Raw genomic sequence first — 22,812 nt, forward strand, 5'->3', positions numbered from 1 at the left:
AGAGAGACAGGGAGATGAAAGAAAAAGAGGAGGAGATGAAGAGGGAGAAGGAGGAAAGAGAATCAGAGAGAAAGAGAGAGAGAGAGGAGAAAGAAAGGGAGAAGGCAAACCTGATGAATAAAATGAAGGAACAGTATGACAAAGAACTGAGAGAGGAAAAAGAAAAGTTAAAGAACAGACATGAAAGTGAGGCCAGAGAGGAAGCTGAGGAGAAAAATATATTGTGGCGTGTGTTAGAAGCTGCTGGCGGTACGATAGTTGGAGCAATTGGATTTGTGGGAGAAACAATTGGGGGATTGTTCAAATAGTGAGTTATTCAGGCAGCAAAACTACAGAGGATCCTTCTAGAAGCTCCTAGTCAAGAATATATGAAACAATTAATTCATCCACAGAACTAAAATCACAATTAACTTTGTTATTATGTGAGTGAATGATAATAAAGCTAATTGTATTTGTTAAAGTAGAGCTATATACTGTAGGTTAGTAAGGCCTGTTTACTCCATGGTCCACTCATCAAATCATACTCTCACACTGCCACCTAGTGTTGCTTTTGCATTATTTTGATAAAGCCCAAGGAGATATCCCATAATGTAAGTTAACATTTTACTATACAGAACATATAAACAATTTTCTTTTTTTCAGTTTTTTGTCAGATTTACATGAATGTATTGTAGTACATCATTACGTTATTTGATTTTGTCATAAAGGCTTTATTTCATGGATTATGTTGATGCCACTCAAGAACAAGTTATCTATGTGCTCATGTGCTACACTGAACAAGAAATAAAGATGTGATATTATACTTTTATGTTCTCCAATAACATTCTCATTGACTTCAAGAACATATTGCATGAATCAAGTAATTCTCTTTCTATTTCCACAAAATGTAAGCAGAGGTTTCTATTCATTCAGTACTTTAATGTTTAATGTGGTTCATGCATGTTATAAAGGTCCGTGTACTTTTTCGTTCATTCGATTTTCATTTCATAAACAGGTATTGAAAAACAAAAAACGATGGTTATTTGATTTTCGTTTTAAAATACAACATTTGAAATTGAAATACAAGGCTTTTTTTCTTTTTCATGGTCGAAATAAGATAGGAGAAAGTTTAAATATGCTTTGATTTTCATTTTCTATTTTATATAACAAAAATAAAATCACTCGAAAACAGAAACGAAGAAAAGTCTTGTTTTTTCATATTCAGAGACCGGATGTTGTCATTTCCAAGGCAACAGCGCCAGCCTAGCCTACCAGTGTTGCTTTCAGCCCAGGCTAAAATTACTTTGGAAACCTATACTCTTGATAATGCTTGGGGGGAATTTTATTTCATAATGTCACATGTATTTATTCCCCTCTCTCCCTGCCTCCCTCTGACTCTCTGTCTCTACCCGCCGCAGACAACTTCGCCCCAAGAGAGTCGAACCAGCTGAGGAAACAGACTTTCAGTTCACGGCTGTAACGTTACCGTTACGCCACCGTTAACAATCCCAGCAAACTTTCTGTTGCTGCCGTTAAGCTTGCTGATCTGGCAGAGAGTCACCGGGGGTTCGGGATCAGATCATGAGGATCAGACCTCCGGTGCTGGGTCTAATATTCTAATATTAGCTGCTGCTGCAGCTAGCTAGCAGGTAGCCACCAGCCCTGTGACCTCGGTCCTCGCGGTTCGCTCCCCGCGACTGACTCTGCAGAGCTGGCGTTACCCGCTCTATGATCAAGGATTACCAAATTTAAAAACCAGTTTTCATAACCACTGAAAACTGTCAAAAATCTAACCCAATGGACGTAGCTGACATTAAGGGTTTCTGCTTCATTAAGGGATATTGTAAGGAAAAAGCTTAATGTACCTAAACAGTGATCAAAAAATCTAACCCAAGTCATGGACGTTATCTGACTGATAACTGACTGATATCTGATTGATCATTGTTTAGCTACATTAAAGTTAAGCTTTTTCACGTTCAGCGTTTTAGAATGTCCCGGCTGCAGCTGAGGGAATCTGTAGCTTTTTGCCCCCCTTTACATAAATATACATATGGCTATGAAATAGATCATGAAATACATAAATGAGGAAATACACATGAACATAGGCATTAGTCATAATAGTTAAATAGCCTAAATACATGTATGTTTTACTTATATTTATTTCGAGGGACTTTTATTTATTCCATCTATTTATATGCACGTTATATTTAAAGGAAGTTTGGTTATCTCACAGACTCAGACTAAAAGCAGCTAGTGCATAAGTGCATCAGGGCATATCACTATCTGCAAATAAAATAAAATATGAATAAATCACGAAGCGCGGCAGATTCCCAGCTCAGCTAGAGCGGGTAACGCAGCTCTGCAGACGGACCGATCGAGTCAGTCGTCCCGGTGTTATGTGCCTTCTGGTTTTTCCACCTACTGGTTTCCGAGCCTGTCCAGATGCCGCGTTAACCCTATCAACCTACCCACATCAACAGATTCGCTACATATTCATAAACATTTTACTGGCCTTTGCATGTCGCAACTCAAATCAAAACTATACTGAACTGAACTGAAAATCTGAGCCCTACATTACTATAACATTGTACGCGGAAAAAATGTGTTTTAAAAGTATTTAGGATGATCCGTGTCGCGCTGGATCTGAACCTCCCTCAGCAAAAATAAAACTTAAAAGTCCACTTCACCATCCACTAGACTATCACATTTATCACACCAGCTACCAGGACTTTGTCTTTTTTTATTTTCCGTCAGTAGGCCACTAATCACTGTTTATCTGAGTACTCCAAACAACAGGTTACCTTGATTTAGGCTTAAAACATAACTATATCATGCACTCCACGCTACACCCCTCTGCGCTGCCCATGTGCAAGGATTCATCAGAAATTATAGCAGGCAGCACACGGATTCTGAAACAATGGGTCTAAAACAACTGGTTACCCTGGGCTGGAAACGTGATCTCGAAGCTCTCAAACAGCTACTTGCTACAAACTTGCTACTTCGTTGCAAGTTGTTTCGAACCAATTCAGAACAAGCTCCGTGTGTTACGTGATTGCAAGATAAATGAGGTAGGAATACGGTGTATTGGCGAACATGGTAAGATTTAATGTCATAAAATGAAAAGCAGCAAATCCTTTATTGGGTTAAATATTTTGTCTTCTGTCATATGGCGTTGTATAACTTTGGAAACGTAGATGTAGGCATGTGAGCCATGTCAATAGAAATATCGCTTCTTTTCATATCATAAATCCAAGGAACTTGTTATCCAGCGCGACACGGATCATCCTAATTACTTTTAAAACACATTTTTCCCGCTGTACAATGTCATAGTAATGTAGGGCTCAGATTTTCAGTTCAGTTCAGTATAGTTTTTATTTGAGTTGCGACATGCAAAGGCCAGTAAAATGTTTATGAATATGTAGCGAATCTGTTGCCGTGGGTAGGTTGATAGGGTTACACGGCATCTGGACAGGTCTCGGAAACCAGTAGGTGGAAAAACCAGAAGGCACGATATACGGTAGTCGGCCAGATGTTATCCGCGATTGTCTGGAGTACAGCAGTAAACGTATACATAGTGGATAGACTGACGGGGTTTAAAAAAGGTCTTGTTTTTTATATAAATAGGGTTTGTTGTTACATTACCACGTTAATAGTGGAAGACTCCGACAGGGTTTCCATAGTAAAAAGTTGTTTATTTATTACATAAATAGGTGTATTTGTCTGTTAATTAAAGCGTAAAAGCGTTAATTGTTTAAGGCGCCGTTTTTTTGTGGATTATTCGACAGTAGTTTTAAAGTTCCATATTGAAAAACTCTCGTTCTTTTTTTTGGTTTTTCCCCCGCCTCTAACTTATTTTTTTTTTATTTAATTTAGTTTAATATGGCTGTTCAATTAAACGCTTTGTTCACCTGTCTGCCATATAAGTTACATAGGGGATACACAAAATATCAGGCTGTTTTTCACCTGATATAATGTGTATCCCCTCCTAACAAGCAAAGGGTCTTTCCTACCATCATGTGTGTTATTTTCTGACTGTACAGAGTCACAATAAATAACTTGAGATAATATGGACATGTCTGTTGTTTTTGCCAAGTTAATTGCATAGGGGGATACACAAAATATCAGGCCGTTTTCACCTGATATAATGTGTATCCCCTATGTAACTTATATGGCAGACAGGTGAACAAAGCGTTTAATTGAACAGCCATATTAAACTAAATTAAATTCAAAACAGAAATCACGTTAGAGGGCAGGAGGGACGGGTTAGCAAAGACAGGAAAAGATATTGTTCACCAACACTAACGTACGATACTAACGTACATAGCTACGGAGCATGTCAATATGGAACTTTGAAAACACTGTCGAATAATCCACAATAATAATCGGCCGTCAAACAATTCACACGTCGCCTTAATGTAACAGACAAATACACCTATTTATGTAGATAAATGAGACCCTTGTTACTATGGAAACCCTGTCGAGTCTTCCACTATGTAACGTTTAGTTGTAACAGACAAATACACCTATTTATGTAGATAAACAAGACCCTTGTTACTTTGGAAAGCCCCGTCAGTCTTCCACTATGTAACGTTTAGCTGCAGCTGTACTAGACAACCTGTAGGGGACCGAAGCTCCGCTCCGACTGCACGCGCGCTCCCGCGGCCAGGGGATACAAATCCTGGCGGGGATAAGTACCTTGGCACGACACCGGGAAGCAAACCGTGGGGACCGAGGTCACAGGGCTGGTGGCTAGCTGCTAGCTAGCTGCAGCAGCAGCTAATATTAGAATAGACCCAGCACCGGAGGTCTGATCCCCATGATCTGATCCCGAACCCCCGGTGACTCTCTGCCAGATCAGCAACAGAAAGTTTGCTGGGATTGTTAACGGTGGCGTAACGGTAACGTTACAGCCGTGAACTGAAAGTCTGTTTCCTCAGCTGGTTCGACTCTCTTGGGGCGAAGTTGTCTGCGGCGGGTAGAGACAGAGAGTCAGAGGGAGGCAGGGAGAGAGGGGAATAAATACATGTGACATTATGAAATAAAATTCCCCCCAAGCATTATCAAGAGTATAGGTTTCCAAAGTAATTTTAGCCTGGGCTGAAAGCAACACTGGTAGGCTAGGCTGGCGCTGTTGCCTTGGAAATGACAACATCCGGTCTCTGAATATGAAAAAACAAGACTTTTCTTTGTTTCTGTTTCCGAGTGATTTTATTTTTGTTATATAAAATAGAAAATGAAAATCAAAGCATATTTAAAATTTCTCCCATCCCCTGTTGACCATGAAAAGGAAAACATGCCTTGTATTTCAATTTCAAATGTTGTATTTTAAAACGAAAATCAAATAACCATCGTTTTTTGTTTTCATACCCTGTTTATGAAATGAAAATCGAATGAACGAAAAAGTACACCTATAAGACCTATAAAGTACTCTGAATTACCTTTGTGTATAATATGTGCTATTCAAATAAACTTGCTTTGCCATCTCTGGGCTCTTGTTTATGCTTAATTGTTTACAAGTCAATGAGCAAATTGATGAATATCTAAAATGTCCTATATTAAATAAATAATTCAAATTACTATATTATTAATTTACTATATTAAAAAACAGTAAAATATTAGTGAACCAATACATTGTGAAATAATTTTAAAAGTTGTTAAATCATAACTAATGGTTTATAATTATAATTTGAGGTATTAGTCTTTTCTTTTCATGTCACTTTCTATTTCTACTCCGCTACATTTCAGAGAGAAATATTTTACTTTTTACTCCACTACATTCATGTGTTATAGCTTTAGTTACTAGTTACTTTAGTTACTCCACTACATTCATCTCTTACAGCTTTAGTTACTAGTTACTTTAGTTACTCCGCTACATTCATCTGTTACAGCTTTAGTTACTAGTTACTTTAGTTACTCCACTACATTCATCTCTTACAGCTTTAGTTACTAGTTACTTTAGTTACTCCGCTACATTCATCTGTTACAGCTTTAGTTACTAGTTACTTTAGTTACTCCGCTACATTCATCTCTTACAGCTTTAGTTACTAGTTACTTTAGTTACTCCGCTACATTCACCTGTTACAGCTTTAGTTACTAGTTACTTTAGTTACTCCACTACATTCATCTGTTCCAGCTTTAGTTACTAGTTACTTTAGTTACTCCGCAACATTCATCTGTTACAGCTTTAGTTACTAGTTACTTTAGTTACTAGTTACTTTAGTTACTCCGCTACATTCATCTGTTACAGCTTTAGTTACTAGTTACTTTAGTTACTCCGCTACATTCATCTGTTACAGCTTTAGTTACAAGTTACTTTACACATTCAGATTTTTCCACAAAAAACACCAGTTGTTTATAAAATCTGATGTTTTGAGTGCTTATATAAATAAGTGCCTCCATTTCTTGTTAATGGTCGGGGAGAGGAAGGTTTGAAGTGGAGAGGAAACACTGGGACTTCCCAGATATAAAAAAATCTCCTAAAACAACCATATAAAGCTTTAGTTTCACTTTCATTGTGTGCAGCTTTTTACGGCAAGGCAATTTTATTTATATAGCACATTTCAGCACAAGGCAACTCAGAGTGCTTTACACAAAACATTAAACATTGAAAAGCAAAAAGCAAAATAGGGATCCAAGATAAAAAATAAAAATATTAACGAATACAAATGTAATACCATATAAGATTAAAAAAAACAACAACAACATCATGGTTCAGTATAACAATTAATACGAGAATAAAAATCCAAGAATAAAATTCACAGTTCCGTATTAAAATTTTATACGCAATAAAATACAAGAATAAAATTCACTGTTCAGTATAAAAAGAAAAGATTAAGAAATAGCAACATCGAAAAGAAAGGGTGTGGTGTGGCTCATATTTCCAAAGGAGCTGCAGGAGATACAACCTGAACTCTGATATTTGATAATTTGACAGAACAACAGATGTTCCAAAACTTTACAACATTACATTCACAATTATGTTCCTTGTCCCCAATTGTCTTTTTATACAACACAAAACAGAGGCATCTCTTAGACCAGGGGTCTTCAAAATGTTTTAGGCCAAGGACCCCTTAGCTGAAAGAGAGACCCCTACTACTGTACATATATTGTATAAAATTGAGTTGCCTGTTAAACTGGGCCGGATGGATGAAATTTAATAGATATATATTATTTATACATCATGTTTTAATGTTACACATACAGTACAGGCCAAAAGTTTGGACACACCTTCTCATTCAATGCGTTTCCTTTTTATTTTCATGACTATTTACATTGTAGATTCTCACTGAAGGCATCAAAACTATGAATGAACACATATGGAATTATGTACTTAACAAAAAAGTGTGAAATAACTGAAACATATATTATTATTTTAGATTCTTCAAAGTAGCCACCCTTTGCTTCTTTGATAACTCTGCAAACCCTTGGTGTTCTCTCAGTGAGCTTCATGAGGTAGTCACCTGAAATGGTTTTACCTTCACAGGTGTGCTTTGTCAGGGTTCATTAGTGGAAGTTTTTCCCTTATTAATAAAAAAAAGCAAAGGGTGGCTACTTTGAAGAATCTAAAATATAAGACATGTTTTCAGTTATTTCACACTTTTTTGTTAAGTACATAATTCCATATGTGTTCATTCATAGTTTTGATGCCTTCAGTGAGAATCTACAATGTAAATAGTCATGAAAATAAAAAGGAAACTCATTGAATGAGAAGGTGTGTCCAAACGTTTGGCCTGTACTGTAGCTCTCTGCAACAGTGTTAAACAGTTTTAAAAGGTTGGGTGGAAAATGAAAAGGTAACATATATAAATTAAAGCTGCAAGCAGCGTTGGATGGGCCCTCGATCCTCTGCACGCGTTGGGGTTACTGGTGGGCGCCGCACCTTGCAACCGTGCATTTGCGCCGCACTCAGAAACTGCAAATCGTCCCTGCTGAGCTCAATGATACCTCACACAAGACTCTATGTCATACAGTGCATTAGCTGTGAAAGGGCCAACCATGACCAATGAAAACGGAACTCTATGCTGAGTTCAATGATACCTCACACAAGAGTCTAAATTTTCACCAGAATTGATGCGACCGCCAATTTTGGTGAGTTTTTGAGTACGTTAAGCCCCTCAAAAAGGCAATTTATTTGACGTAATAATAATAATTCCTTCAGTTTCAATAGGGCCTTCGCCGCTGTCGACGCTCAGGCCCTAATAAAGAAAACTGTTGGAAGGAAAATGCTGAATTTAAAAGTGCGTAGACAGATTCATTCACTTTCAGCTGGGGATAAAAGTTAGAGCGAGATTTCTAAACGTCTGCAGAAAACAAAGCTGAGCAAATGTACTTTTTTTTTTAAAGAATTGGATCAAATCTTCAAACTCCACTACTGCAATTTAGATAAGGCATTGAAAGCCGTTCACAAACGGTGAATACATGAAAATAATCATAAACTAACATATCAAAGCATTTATTCTTAGACATAAAAAACAAAACTGACAAAAAGTAAAACAAACAACAACACAAGTAATGTTGATAGGCTCATTTAAACTTAAACAGACTTGTTTTTAAATTATATATACATAAACATACGTACACAAACGTGTTCACATATATGCATACGCATATACGCATACACGTATACACATACAAAGATAAATAAAATGACAATGACATAACTTAGAGAGAACAAAGACAAAAACACAAAAACCATAACAAATCAAAACTAATAGGGCTTGGTTTAGTCTTGTTACTATGCTGTAGTAACGTCTCCTTCCAGGCAGCGCTGCCTGGGATTAGGCAATGATTATGGTTAGGTTAGGGTTAAGGTTAGGGTTAGGTGCCTTGAAGTCAACGGTCGCAGCGCTGCCTTGAAGTCATTAAGGCAATGGTTATGGTTATGGTTATGGCTAGGGTTAGGTTTGGGTTAAAACGCAACTCCTGGGATGGGCGCTGCGAGGGGCACTGGCACAAGGGGACCACTGGTGTGAATAAAACACTTAAAAACCTCCTAAAAAAAGCCAGGTTCAGTTATATAAAAACTGTTTAAAAGAAAGCCAGATATTAAAAGCAGGTTAAAAGAACCACTGGACAGGACGGACAGCGGGAGAATACAACTTTAAAGAAAAGGTCTCTTCCACACCTGCGCTGGCCTCTCTCCTAGAGACATTACAAAAGAAATAATTTAAATAAATAAAATATGAGTTTATAAATGGCAGCCTGTGCCCTTTTGTAGTGTGTACATACTATTTCTCATCAAACTGTGATAACTGTGATTAAATTCAGTATATATACGTCTGCCATATGTTGCCACCTGTCACGAATCCACTAGTGGGGAAGTGACAAGCTGGCGCTCTTCCTGGTTTTTTTTTTTTTTTTTTTCTCTCTCTCTCTCCTCTGCTCGCTCTGTTTCTCCTTTCTCACAGTGCAGTGTGTGTGACTGGCCACTCCCTGGGTACTCGCAGCTACAGGCAATCTCCAATCACCCACCTGTTTTCCGTGGCTCATCAGCGCAGCTTCTTAAGCTGTGGCTGCTCTCTGTTTGGTGCCAGATAGTTGAGTCTTGTCACGTAGGTGAATGTCCAGTTTTAGTCTGTCGCGATACTTTTGTAACCTGCTTTTTTTTGTGCCTGCAAACCTGAATGCTGTTTTTTGAGTTTGAAGGAGAACCACTCTGCTCTACGGTCTCACAACCTGCCTGCCGTCACCAGTCCTGCATGCTTCGTCTCCCTGCCTGTGTCCACGACCTGCTCTGTCGCCTGAGAGGATTTTCCCACCTGTCCATTCTGCTACCTGGTCTGATTCAGTAATAAACTGTGTTAAACTTCAAACTGTCTGATGCTACGTTTACACGTGGCCGACTATTTTCATAAATGGACATTTCAACCTCTCGGTTTTCAGAAAAGTGTTCGTTTACATGTACCCGTGTGTATATATGCCGTCAATGCAGTTAAGAGCATGCCAGACCTGTAGGTGGCGGTGTAACGAGGAGCTCAAGCCCACGTTAGCCAATCAGAATCCAGACAACAACAGCAACCAATCACGTTCTCTCTCTCTCTCTCTCTCTCTCTCTCTCTCTCTCTCTCGGCTGCCTAAACCTCCGTTTGTCTCAGTTTACGTGCAAACAAAGATTTCCAAAATCTCCACTTTGGCCGGAGTTTTTAGAAATAATCGTTTTCTATGATTAAAAAACGGGCCTTTCGTTTAAATGAGAGGCCAAACCGCAGGAAAATATCTGCGTCTTCCCTTCGTGTAAACAGGGCATGAGTCTGCTTCTGGGTTCAAGTCACAAATCCTGACACCACCCCTCAAAAATTCCTTCTCCCACCTCTCGCCATCCCATAAATGTTTTTCTAGATCCGCCCCTGATTGGTACCTTTTTAGAAACCCATTACCGTTCAAGAAACTGTTGAACGTTTCCGGGCGCGTCAGAAGCAGAACTTTTAGAAACCCTTTACGTGACAGTATGCCTCCAACGAGGAGAAGACGATGTACATCAACCAAAGGCTGAAGAACAGGCAGGTGGTGAGGATTTTGGGGACCCTGGGTCCGCCCAGTTCCCCGCCGATCTCGGGCCTGCGTCGGTAGATGAGGACGCCGAGGCAGATGAAGGCAAAGATGGTGAAGAGTGTGACGGAGAAAGCCAGCGTGCCCGGGTCCACCCTGAACTCGTCGCCCTTGAAGTAGTGGTAGATGGCGGCGATGGACCAGGCCACGCCGATGCCCAGGAAGACGTTAACGGCGTTACTGCCCATCACGTTCCCGATGGAGGCGTCTGCGTATTGGTCCTGGACGGCTGCCACCTTACTGGCAAAGGTGTCTAAAGGGAGAGAGAACGTTGAGAGGAGATGCTAAGTAAAGATGAATTAAAAGGTATATCTCACTGAGCTCAGAAAATACAACTCTGTCGACTGTTCGGGGCGAGCGTAGGATTCCTCGGTGTAAAACGGCATTCGGCAGCTCAGCTTTCTCAAGTGTGGCTATCAGACCGTGGAATAAGTTTCCAACAGAGCTGATAACGTGCAAATTTTAACATTTTTTTCGTATCTGGCCAAAAAATGGCTTCTGTTAAAACAAACATGTTCACATAATGTATAGTAATTGATGTTTATGTGGGAGTGTATTTGTAAATGAATGCTGAGGAATGAATGAAGGGTTTTGATCATTTTAATGTTTGTTTTGAGATAAATGTGTTAAATATATTGTTGACATCAGCCTGCCCAGGGACTACAGGTGGAAACTAGCACATGTTGGTATAAAGCATCTCTCCTGTCTAAGGTTAATTTATATTGTACGTTGTCCCTGTTTAAATAAAGAAAGGAAAAAGAGAGAAAAAACAAACTTAAAAGGGTAATTTTGAGTTTTCAACCTTTTCCCTATTTTCCATGCTTTTGGTGTCGAAGTAACAAAGTCTTTGAAACTGGTCCAGAATTAGGGCTTTGACTCCAAACTTTGTTTTTTCTAATATAATTCAAATATTTAAAGAAATGATATTAATGAATTAATATTCAAACCTGTTATGGGCATTATTTAATATAATTTGTTATATAATGTGTTTGCTTGTAAACATTTTCAATTCAGATTCCGAGGCTTTTTCACGCATTTCAAAATGTAACTCTTGCTCGGCCGTGGTTTGGTAGCGTTGCATTTCCCCCCTGACTCATGTCCTGGTTCTCCTTCTCCGTAAACAACATGAAGTCAAGGAGAGGGTTAACTTCTCCTGCTCCAGATCTCCCACCATGGTCAGAAAGAACAGGAGGAGACACTTTGGTTCTCTCAGTAGGACTCTAGAGGGGGGTCTTCAAAGTTTAAGCCAAGGACCTTTAACTAAAAGAGAGATGGAGCAGGATACTTCATATATTGTATAAAAGGAAGTTGCATAATAAACTGGGCCTATAATAATGTGTACGGCCACCTAAAGCCTTTATACCTTTTTGCATAGGATACTAGGCTAGTTACAATGTTTACTGTGCTTGGATGTTTTTAAATGTTATTTATAATTGTTACTTATTGACTTGTGCTGAGAGAGTGCCAAGGCGCATTGCATTTCATTGCTGTGGTACTCTGTACTAACATGCATATGACAATAAACTTGAACTGAACTGAACTTATCTATTAAAATAGCCTACTTATTGTTGGCATGATTTTATAAATCATGTTTAAATGTTAAACATACATGCAGCACAGTGAACCCTTAGGATTAACTGTGTATGTGGATGGCCTTAGTGGCTACCTTACTTATGGGCCAGTTAGCAGTGGGGATTTATGTTTGCTAATAATATGTTGGATTGATGTTAAGACTTTTTAATTGTTTTTAAAAACTTTCAAAAATTAACAATTATTTGGAGGCCCCCCTGAACTGACTCTGAGGACCCCCTAAGGGCCCCGGACCCCCTGTTGAAGATCCCTGCTCTAGAGTCACTACTAACTCTGAAGCTACCGGTAATCACCGTCTCACACACACACACACACAGACGCTGGCTCAGCGCACACACCAGTGCACAAGTATAAACATCAGACCATTTATGTAGGCTACGGTGAAAGCTCCGAACTTCATGTCGAAAGCATACTGTTAGTGTTTAATCCATGGTCTGACTTTTAAAAAAAAACAAACAGAAAACATCGTTGCCTATTGACATTGACTGATACACTGCCCTCTGGTGGACAGAACATTTAAAACTTAAATTTGATACCAATAGAGGTCTTACTGAAGGCATTTAATGGTCAAAATATTATTAATAAATATTCTAATATATTCTAATATTAATAAACAAACGAACTTCGAATATGATTTTTGGGCAAAAGTCAAAGTCCTATCCAGTATTGAGCGAGAACGCTTTAACCGGAAGCTGCGAACTGGGCTGCAATTTAACCCTATGTGACAAATGTTCAGCGCATAGGCGCCGATACCGTCGGTGCACCCACGAAAAATACTGAGCACCCACGTGTGCCAGACTGCCAACATAGCAGTTGGTGCTAAGTGGAGCGTGTCATGGTTGTATGTTGTTTCTGGATGTTCTGTTTCCTGTTTTATTTTGAAGTCTCTGGTTTTCTGTCTTGTCTTATGTTACGTCCTGTGTTTTACCTCCCTTGTGATTGCCCTGATGTGTTTCACCTGTTTCCCAGCCTTGTTTCACCTGTCCCTTGTTTGGCCTCATTATCCTGTGTATTTAGTCTCTGTGTTTTTTCCTTTGTGTCTGGTGGGAGCATTACCTCTGTTTCGTCGTTCTGTGTGGCGCTGCTTGCTGGTTTTGTTTGGAACTGTTTCTTGTAAGTTTTTTTGCTCTGCCAGTCGCCTGGACACTCTTTGTTGTATGTTTTTTGTCGTTAATAAATCCTGAGCTGCATTTGGGTCCAAGGCTCACCTCTTTATCCACCTGAGGATCGTGACAGAGCGTCTGTCATAGTGTGATTGGTTATGTCGCTGTCAGTCCCCTGCTCCCTATCCTATCCACCAATCACAGCGTCTCTTGGATGAAAACGCCTCTTTAGTGACCCCCCTACTATACAGTGCGTGCATGTGCATTAGGTAATCAGAATGATTACAGTGTCAGCCGCTGTCCATTTCCTAAGGTTCTGAAATGCAAACATTTTTGACTAGTTTTTTTTAAAAGGGCGTGCGCCCGTGAGCACCCACAGAGGAAAACGTAAATCGGCACCTATGTGGTTCAGCGTCATTTTGCGGTGGGTTTGGTGATGGTCATTTTGGGGGCTATTTCATGTTAAACAAAAAGGATCTTACTATTTAACAAAAAGGTCTATCTCTTTAGGGAGCCTTTCCATAATGTTGTCAGACACTTAGAATAATAATCTGAGTCTGTCAGTTGAACAAACAAAAACAAAGTTACCCTTTAAACAGTAGAGGCACCAGAAAGGAGCCTTGGGGAACTCCATATGTCATATTTGTCCACTCAGATGTGTTGTTAGACACAAAGTAGTCCCTGTTCTTTCAGAAGGATTCAAACCAGTTCAAATAATACTATCAGAAAGGTCAGCCAACAGTAGTATTTTGGAGTGTTTGTATCTGAAAACATTGATATGTTTGATATGTACAGCACTTTTTGTGGACGCAAACTGAAATTGAACATTTGTCCTATAGGATTACATTGCAGCTTGTTTCTTGCTTACTACTGAAACAGTTTTTAAAGATGGTTGTTCCCATCAGCCAATCAGACACAAAAAATGGGAAAATAGGTTGATAATACCAAATATATGTAATGTATTGTATTGTAATTTGCTGAGAAGTCAGCAGATATAGGTTTGTGTCAGACCTGGTACAGATGTGCCCAAAGCTATGAACACTACAGCGGTGACGGAGTCTTTGAGGCCCACGGTGCAGCCGAAATGTGACGCCAGGTCACCGATGACCGCCGTCAGCATGCCGATGATGGAGATGGAGACGAAGAAGCAGGCCCAGCCGTTCCAGTAGTCGGTGGGAGGAACGAAGGCGAACAGAAGCTTCCAGAAGACGGTCAGGAAGTGCATGACGTAATCAAAACAGGATGGCAGCTTCTCCTCGCCACATTCATCGTCGTCATCGTCACCTGGGACGAAAAGAGGGGCAACGATTCATATCTAAAGCAACCTGATATCACAGATTTCCATCGCCGCTAGCTTAGCTTAGCGTAATGAATGGAATCCTTTGTTGCCGTTAGCATGTTGTGAGTAAAAGTGACCAAACAACAACAAAAACAAAACCTAATTACTTCTTGTGACCTGCGTATTCACGACGAGTAAAAATAGTAATGCAGATTAAGACTTAGGACTATATTGGGTGGAAGTAGGCTACAGCCGAAGCACTGCTACTCGGGCACAGAGATATCTGCAAGCCCACTGAGCTCAAAATGCGTTTGCCCACCTATATAAATATAGAGACGGTGTATTTCAACAAATGGTGGCGTATTCCTTTAAGTATAATGACTTTTTTTGTGAAATATTACAACTTTTTAAGTTATCCAGACCCTTAAAAAGATTGCACATAATGCAAGATCCTACCATCACCTTTCAGGAATCTGTTACAACTTTTAGACTTCTATCTAAACCTTTGGACAAAACACAGAAGGTGTAGGATCATATCAGAACCAACCAGAACCTGCAGAAGTTTATCCAACCATTTAAAAAAAATGTCAGGAACCAATCACATCATGCACAACCTTACTGGGGTCTGAAAGAAGGCTTCAAAACAGCAGTCCACAAACCAATGGGTGACATAATGGATGCTATCCAGTATTTTCTTCATGCTATGGTACTATCCCTGGCACTACAAGCTGAAAGGTCCTGACCTGATGGGTTCGGGTTCGGTTCTTACCGGGTCTGACTGTGATGGCTTCCGTGAACTGCTCTCTCCAGCGGTTTGTCCCGCTCACCAGGGCCAGGTTGTTCTTCTTCAGGAGTTTATCCACGGTGCTCTGTAATGGCAAAAAAATTACATTTAAGCATAATTCCTTATATTTTATATATTTTTAATAAATTACAAAAACCTAACTTGGTTTAGTTTCAACTGTCTTGTTTGTTTCACTTTACTAAACTTGCAAAACTTTACTCCTGCTGCAAAAGAAACTTCCACAACAGCTCTGAAACACAGACGGCAAATTAAAACATGTTCCTGCTGATCTTTTTACAAAACCTCCTATCATTATGATCACATATCTGATGATCAATCTGAGAACGCATGTTATGCTGTACGTGTTTATGCCGTGACTAAATAAAACCAAAAGGGATCCCACCTTGAACTCGTACGACCCCTCTATGACGACCTCCAGTTTGGCGTGCTCGCCCAGCATCGGTCTGGCCATCTCTGCGATCCGCCTCTCCTCTTCCTTCTTCATCAAAACTGCCTCACCCCCCTCTTCTGAGAGAGAGATAGAGAGAGTTGTCACTGAGGACAGAAGATGAAAACTAAAGACAGAAGCGGGTGGTGATGGCGCAGTAGATATGACACATGCCTTTGGTGTGGGAGATGTGGGTTCAATTCCCCCTGCGATACATCAACCAATGTGTCCCTGAGCAAGGCACTTAACCCCTAGTTTCTCCAGAGGCGTGCAACCTCTCACATACAGTATATAGCAATTGTAAGTCGCTTTGGATAAAAGTGTCAGGTAAATGACATGTAATGTAAGTGGGGTTTGATCCATTAATTCTATCATTTGTTGTTTACACCGGCAAACTGACACTAAGTATGTTGTAAAAAGTCACAGTATAGAATATCGAACAAATCTTAAAATTCATAAAAATTCATAGTATAGTATGTCGAACACAGTCATAAAAGTCAGTGATGAACTTGAGGAAGGACAGATGGATGAGGATGGACAGGTGGTGGACATATAGAATGATGGGTGGACAGACAGGTGGTGGACATATAGACTTATGGGTGGACAGACAGGTGGTGAACATATAGACGTATGGGTGGACAGACAGGTGGTGAACATATAGACTGATGTGTGGACAGACAGGTAGTGGATATATAGCCTGATGGGTGGACAGACAGGTAGTGGACATATAGACTGATGGGTGGACAGACATGTGATGGACATATAAACTGATGGGTGGACAGACATGTGGTGAACATATAGACTGATGTGTGGACAGACAGGTAGTGGACATATAGCCTGATGGGTGGACAGACAGGTAGTGGACATATAGACTGATGGGTGGACAGGGGGGGGTGGGGTAGGGTTATATTGGTTGGTGGGGGGGGGGATGGGTGGTGGAGATATAATGGGGGGTGGGGGGGGGTGTGTTTTGGGTTTTTTTTTGGGGGGGGGGGTGGTGGGGGTGGTGGGTTTGGGGGGGGGGGGGGGGGGGGGTGGGGTTTTTGTGTTGGTGGGTGGGGGGGGGGGTGGGGGGGGGGTATTTGGGTGGGTGGGGGGGGGGGGGGGGGGGGGAGGTATTTGGTGGGGGGGGGGGGCAGGGGTAGTGGACATACTGTATAGCTTGATGGGTGGATGGACTGAAGGACGTACCTGTGATGTTGATGATGGAGGAGGGGACAGGCTGGTCTCGTCCCTGGACCATCCTGTAGACGTCTCTGCCTGAACATGGGGACACAAACTGATTCTACTGAAACTACATTATGGAACAATATATTGAACTAGAAGAACTAACTTCAGGTTTTTGACTGGTTGAAAAAAAATCAGCGTTAGTTTGGACATAATCTGTGCGTTGTGTTTTTACGAGACTGTCCTTTCCTGAAAAACGCCAGACAGAGAGACAGACCAACAGAGAGACAGACAGACAGACAAGGTCAAAGGCCAAAGAGAGACTCAGGTGTGTGTTCATACCTGTCCATCTCATCTGGTTCCAACATGGCTCCTGCAGCTCCACGTAGAAGCGGGCCTGCTTATCGTACTCCTCACGGTCAATTATTCTGACGGATATGAGCTTCCTGAGGACCAAACAGGAAACACACGAGTTCAGGTTAGTTCACCAACACACACTCGACCAGACGGCAGACAAAAATGAAAACTGATTGGATGAACGCGCCAGCCGGGTCTGGCTGCTTCCGGATGTTACAACCTGGCATTAATGGCGGCTCGTTCAGAATACGATCTCGTATTGTACTAAAATAGTTTTAAGAGAGAAATAGGTCGTGCAGTGTCTGAATCTGTCTTCATTTCACATCAACAAAGGTCAGTTTAAAAGATTTTTTGTCAGATTTCGAGAGGCTGTTCGCCGCACTCATCCCGCTCGCCATTTCCAGGGTAGCTCTCCACCAATCAGATTGGTCATTGAGTCCGGACTGCCAACCTTCCCATTCAACAAGTCAGGTTGAATGAGAAGGTGTGTCCAAACTTTGGCCTGTACTGTGTATATATATATATATATATATATATATATATATATATATATATATATATGTATATGTATATATATATATATATGTGTGTGTGTATATGTATTTTTACTTTCTTCTTTACTCTGTGTACGGACAGTACAGGCCAAAAGTTTGGACACACCTTCTCATTCAATGTGTTTCTTTATTTTCATGACTATTTACATTGTAGATTCTCACTGAAGGCATCAAAACTATGAATGAACACATATGGAATTATGTACTTAACAAAAAAAGTGTGAAATAACTGAAAACATGTCTTATATTTTAGATTCCTCAAAGTAGCCACCCTTTGCTTTTTTGATAACTCTGCAAACCCCTTGGTGTTCTCTCAATGAGCTTCATGAGGTAGTCACCTGAAATGGTTTTACCTTCACAGGTGTGCTTTGTCAGGGTTCATTAGTGGAATTATTTCCCTTATTAATAAAAAGCAAAGGGTGGCTACTTTGAAGAATCTAAAATTTAAGACACATTTTCAGTTATTTCACCTTTGTTAAGTACATAATTGTTCATTCATAGTTTTTGAGCCCTCAATGAGACTACTGTAAATAGTCATGAAAAATAAAAGAAACTCATTGAATGAGAAGTTGTGTCCAAACTTTTGGCCTGTACTGTGTATATATATATATATAATATATATATATATTATATAAAAAAATATATATATATATATATATAATATATATATATATATATATATATATATATATATGTATATGTATATATGTATGTATGACATCTTGCAAATACATCTGCAGAAAAGAGGAGTGAGCTCCAGTTTGTATGACATCTTCTCAGCCTTTAGACCTTTTTCACGGCAGACATGTTGACATGTCATAGTAGGAAAAGCACAGGCGTATTCAAAACCATTACTGATGGGGACACTTGATGGAACTGAGCCATCGTTAAGGTGATCAACTTCAGCTGTGCTTTTCCTACTATGACAAGTCAACATGTCTGCTGTGAAAAAGGTCCATTATTGCAAACATTAGGTCCACAATTGTACTTCTATATTTTTGAGAGTGCAGAGAAGATTTGTACTTACGAGATGTCATCGTTTTTAAACTCCAGGACTCCGTGCGTGTCCTCAAAGTCCTCGCCGCCTCCTCTCGCCGTCCCCTCCATGGTTTTGTACGGCAGCCTCACGGCGCCGCGAGCTCCGGCCGTCCGGATGACCTTCACCTCCATCACCCCGATGCTCTCGCTCACCGTCACCACGGGCTCCTCGAACGTAAAGATCCCCGTGTGGTCGTCGTCGAAGACGGTGACCGTGGCCGTGCACGGAAGCCCTAAACTCGCCACGGCGTCCGCGTGGTTAGCTTCTCGCTCGCCGGAGCCGGCGCCCTCCGACACGACGCGCACGTTGCTGAGGTGAACCAGGAAGTGCTCGTCCTCCTCAAAGATGTCATCGTCGATGATGTCGATGCGGGATTTCCTTCTCCGTCTCGCCCGGCTCGAAGACGACCGTTCCTTCGGTAAAGCGGTAATCCGATCCGGCGTTCGCGGTGCCGTCTTCGGTCCGGTAATCCACCGACACGGAGCTCGTCAGGTCTCGGCCGCGGCGCGCAACGTTCAGCGCCACGCTGCCGCAGTTCTCCAGACACTGGTAGCCACCGGGGTCGAAGAACACCTCGGAGGAAAAGTCGTTGACCGAAAACTCGTTGACCGAAACCTCGGTGGGGATATCGTGCTGCGTGGCTTTCTCAGCGTTTTCGGCATCGTGCTTATCCAAAACATTTCCCGATTCCGTGCCGATGCTCAGCGCCTGACAGACATCGTGCTGCGTGGCTTTCTCTTCGGTGTTTTCGGCTCCGTGCTTCTTCAAAACATTTCCCGCTTTCATGCCGATGCTCGGCGCCTGACAGCGGTAGAAAGCCCGAATTTTCTGTTGCTGGTTAGAAACTTGGAAATTGGCGAGCTCCATCAACTGCTCCACCTCTCTCTCGGGATGTTTCCGCTTCAGATCCTGCAGGATCCCGGCGAATTCTCTGCGAGCCTCGCGCCCTCTGCGCCCAGCTCCTCTTCTCCGTTGGCGGCGAGCAACCTCTCGCCCTTTTCGACGCCAACTTTCGAGGGAAGCTCCGGCTCTCCCTCCGTTTCAATAATCATCCCCTTCTGCCTCCCGGCTCTGTACCGTTTGTACATGTACTTGTAGAAGAGAAGCCTGCGATCGGCAACGTAAGCCAATACGACGCAAACGGGGAAGAAGGAGAGCGTGAGCAGGCCCTCCCATATCTCGACGACGCCGGGAGAAATCACGGCGAGGATCAGGTAGAGCCACGTGTACGCAAACACGCTACACGTGGCGGTGACGAAGAAAACCCTCAGGTGCTTCACCTTCCTGGTCTCTCCGTCGGGAACGACCGAGACGCAGAGCCCGACGATGACGAACATGTTGAAGGCCGCGCTGCCCACGATCGTGTTCGGGCCGAGCTCGCCGGCTTCAAAGCCGTGGCCGCAGACCTCCACGACGGACAGCAGGATCTCTGGCGCCGAGGAACCCAGCGCCATCAGGGTCAGGTTGGACACGGTCTCGTTCCAGATGCGAACCGTCGTGGTGACCTGTAATGGGAAAAATTACATTTAAGCATAATTGCTTATATTTTTATGTTTCATTTGTACTTTAATTCTCTCACAAATGCTGAAAGAGTTTATATCTCATTTCCCACATGGAGATTTTGATTCTAACTTTGTAAGACGTCCAGTCTGGAACATGATGTGAGCACTGTTTGTCTGAACAGATAGGGGCTACAAGATTAAGGCCTAAAACTATCTCTGGATTTTCCCATGCCAGTTTAGATGTAACTGGGGGATGACAGTCTTACAGGGAGGAAGAGGTGAGATGGCTCCGAGATGTCTCTTGTATTTCTCTGATTGTCTTAATGTGTATCCAGATTGCATGTAAAAAATGGTAGAGTCATAATTAGCCAGGTCCGTGTGTGTGTCACTCTGAAGATGCATAAAGCGCCGTGTTCCTGTTCACTCTTTTGAGGAACTGACTCCACACTGGGCTGCTGTGCCTTTTTTTGAAATCATGTTGCTCCTATATTTGCAAATATATCTTTAATAAAATACAAAACCCAACTTGGTTTTAGTCTCAGTCTGTGTTATGTTTCAATTTACTAAACTCTGAAAACTTCTCCCCCTGCCCAAAGGAAACTTCCACTACAGACCTTCTCCCGTTGGGTTTACGTGATGGCGATCTTTCTCTCCTGGGGAGGTGATGGACCTCGATGGGCCGACATAGCGTTAAGCGATAACGGAGACGCCAAGAACATGTAGGCCAACCCGAGTAAATAACGGCTCTGCCGATGCGTTTCGGGATGGGGCGGGTCTTCAGGCTTCCATACTGGCAGGATGACGCCATCGACACAGCGGCGCTTTCTCCTCCGCATTTGGGTGGTTTCTCGAGGCGTTTGGTTGGACATGAGAGCCTCCCGCGCGCCGAATATGGAAGCTCGGTTGAGATGATGGACAAAAGGAAAGCAGATGTGAAGGTGGAGGCACAGCGGCAATAACTTCCGGCTCGGCTCATGGTCCCTTAAACCTGCAAGACACACCAGCGGAACTTTAGGTTTTCTATCGGGTCATTCGAGTCAAGGTTGGTGGCGAAGGAGGATACAGCTGGAAGAGTTACATTCGATCCTTCCCCATCAAATCAATCTCCTTTGGCGCACAAACACACACACACACACACACCACACACACACACACATATATACACACACACACACTATATATACACACACAACAGACACACACAACACACTACATAAACACACAGACGCACACACATACACATATACGCACACACACAGAAAGCACACACACAAGACAGACGACAGACAGACACACACACACACACACACACACACACCGAGACACACATACACACACACACACGACAGACACACACAGTCAGACAGAAGATGACACAGACACACAAGAACACATGCACTGTACGGACACATTGCCACTTGCATAGTTGTTTTCTCACACGTCTTCCCCACCAGAAGGTTGTATATGACTGCTACTGCTGCTGCTACAACGCTGTAACCCTTACTCTATATGTATGCTAACAACATCTACTACTCTGCCTTCTTTACTTAACCCACTTAACTTAACGCTGCATTACTGCTGCTGCTGCTACGCTACTTTGCTGCTGCTGCTACCAACGCTGCTACTGTATACTGCTGCTACTGCTGCTGCATACTACTGCTGCCGCTGCTGCTACTGCTGCTACTGCTGCTGCTGCTGCTGCTACTGCTGCTACTACTTCGCTTCTTACTACTGCTGCTACTGCTGCTACTACTGCTGCTGCTGCTTACTGCTGCCACTACTGCTGCTACTACCGCTGCTGCTGCTGCTGCTACTACTGCTGCTGCTGCTTCTGCTGCTGCTTACACTGCTGCTACTACTTGCTTTACTACTACTGCTGCTGCTACTACTACTGCTCGCTACCTGCTGCTGCTGCTGCTACTACTACTGCTGCTGCTACCGCTGCTTAACTACTGCACCTTACTGCTACTGCTGCTGCTACTGCGCCCAACATACTACTACTACTGCTGCTACTACTTGTAACTGCTGCTTCTGCTACTACTACTACTACTGCTGCTGCTTACTGCTGCTGCTAGCCTTCCACCTGCTGCTGCACCTACTACTTGCACTACTGCTGCTGCTACTGCACTTTCTACTGCTGCTACTAGCTACTGCTACTGCTGGTATACACATTGACAATGCGGCCGGCACATTATACATTTACATTGTTGTTATATTGGCATTGTTAAGTATTGTTGTTAAGCAGCAGCACAGCACAGCATTACATTTATTGTTAAGCATTGGCAGCAGTGACAGCACACAGCAGCATATTATATGCACAGCAGCATATACACAGCAGCAGTGCATAGCAGCAGCAGCATAGCAGCAGTATACATTGCATGCATATATTGCATAGTATACAGCAGTGCAGTGCATGGCAGCAGCAGGCAGTGGCATATTGCATGGTATATAATGGAATGGAA

At 42.1% G+C, this 22,812-nt stretch overlaps 1 protein-coding gene, 2 long non-coding RNA genes and 1 pseudogene across 3 annotated transcripts in view; 3 read left to right on the forward strand and 1 right to left on the reverse strand.

Annotated features, from left to right (window-relative positions):
* Window positions 1–22,812, forward strand: part of kcnd1 (potassium voltage-gated channel, Shal-related subfamily, member 1) — a 1,001,373-nt gene that overhangs the window by 241,383 nt on the left and 737,178 nt on the right. The window lies entirely within an intron of this gene.
* LOC120558745 overlaps window positions 1–22,812 on the forward strand; it is an 87,505-nt gene that overhangs the window by 2,049 nt on the left and 62,644 nt on the right. The window lies entirely within an intron of this gene.
* Window positions 44–5,465, forward strand: LOC120558746. Its single transcript, XR_005639177.1, has 2 exons — window positions 44–950; window positions 5,405–5,465. It is a non-coding gene; the product is annotated as an uncharacterized LOC120558746 (long non-coding RNA).
* Window positions 10,091–20,381, reverse strand: LOC120558735 (annotated as a pseudogene).

Source organism: Perca fluviatilis, chromosome 5 (assembly GCF_010015445.1).
Source record: "Perca fluviatilis chromosome 5, GENO_Pfluv_1.0, whole genome shotgun sequence".
Lineage (NCBI taxonomy): Eukaryota > Metazoa > Chordata > Actinopteri > Perciformes > Percidae > Perca > Perca fluviatilis.